This window comes from Ammodytes marinus, assembly GCF_949987685.1.
Source record: "Ammodytes marinus genome assembly, chromosome: 4".
In the NCBI taxonomy this organism is placed as follows: domain Eukaryota; kingdom Metazoa; phylum Chordata; class Actinopteri; order Uranoscopiformes; family Ammodytidae; genus Ammodytes; species Ammodytes marinus.
In genome coordinates, this window is record NC_137233.1 from 19,976,164 (window position 1) to 19,977,890 (window position 1,727).

Genomic DNA, 1,727 nt, shown 5'->3' on the forward strand with positions numbered 1-1,727 from the left:
TACCCCCCAACAAACACACGTTAGAGGCCACCAAATTACATAACATGCAGATGAAGCGGTGCTATTGGACAGCGCGGTGCTATGAGGCTGCAGGGGGGTCTAGCCAATCAGCTGCTAATGTCTTTGAATGGACCCAATCACACGGAAACTCTGGACCGTCAACAGTGAATGAATGGCTATAGGCACTGACTAAATGAATGGACTATTTTTTTTTATGTAAGTATTCTCACATGGACAATTACTGTATGTTTCTTATTTTGATCATGTCTGTAAGTAAAGATGACGAAATAAGTTCCACAGACACTGCATAATTGCATACTAATTACACATTTGTTTATACATTTTTCAAAAAAGAGTTACAAAGTGCTTTACATTAATCCAAAAGGGCCTCACAGTTTATGTACACTAACAACAACAACACACAATGTTTATGAAATATGAAATGAGGCAATTGTAGCACAAATGATATGCAGCTTAGAGTCTTCTGCAACTTAGAAATCAAGTCAAACGAGTGAAGAGACGACCATGACTTACACAAAACCTTTGACTGATATATTGATTGACCGATAGATTGAATAACTTTATTATCTCTGAGGAAAAATTGGCACCAAATTAAAACATACACAATAAAGAAATATACATAGTAAAAACCAGCACCATGTGTGTGTGGTTACAGCCCCCAGATATTAAAGTGATTATTAGTTTAAACTGAATTAAGCGACACATGCTCAAAAGCACAGCTGATGTATTAAAGGTGCTGTGTGTAATAACTGAATATTTAGTTGCATCAAGTGATGAGATTCCAGATTTAAACAATCCATCGCTAACCCCCTCCCTTTTAAATAATTACAGGAGCTACGGTTGGCCTTCAAGGACAAGAAGTTAGTTCTGTGCGACTGTAAAAAAAGATGGCGGCCTCAGTGTAGGGTGACCCGCACCTAGATATAAAAGGCTCATACTAAGGGAAATAAAGGAAACAACAGCTTTTATTTTCAAGCTCTTTAACACAAATTATTAACCTACTTGTGAATATTAGATAGCATCTTGCTACCAAGTCTGTTCTGAAAAATGCCAATAAATTCTACACACTGCACCTTTAAGAAAAACCAAAAACAACTTTATTCTCTACATTACATCTTTTCTCCGAAGTGCATAATGAATGTCTGTTTCTGTCTGTATAAAATTGGAATACAAAAAGAAACAATTGTTTTAATGTCAGTTATCAGCTGGCAAAGTTTTGTGATGATACCTGAGGTGAAAATGTTACCCAATTCACCTGCAGTGTCTCGCCTTAAGTGTACATAATATAATGGCTCCACGCTGGTGTAAGATTCTGTTGAACTCAAACTGTTCCTCAACAATAAAAGTATAATTTAACAATTGAGCCGAGATAAGTGAGCATAGTGCGACCACAGCAGGTCTTTCAACAGACATAAAGTCTGAACAGGGTCAATGTTATCCAAAGATCAAACTCTAGTAAAACTACAACTTCCCCTCACAGTCACTGCAGTCACCTCTTTGTTTATCTTTAATCTTTATGAAACTGTAACTATGACTGCCATGGTCATGTAAACACACTTTAAATGATCATATTCAAGCAGAAGAGACTTGCGATTGAGTTGAACGCCGGCTCATCATTTCTAGATGTTATTAAAGGTGGAGTCAGTGATTCTGGAGAATATTTTTTGACAAAATCACTTTTTGTCAAATCAGTGAACATCTCAAAA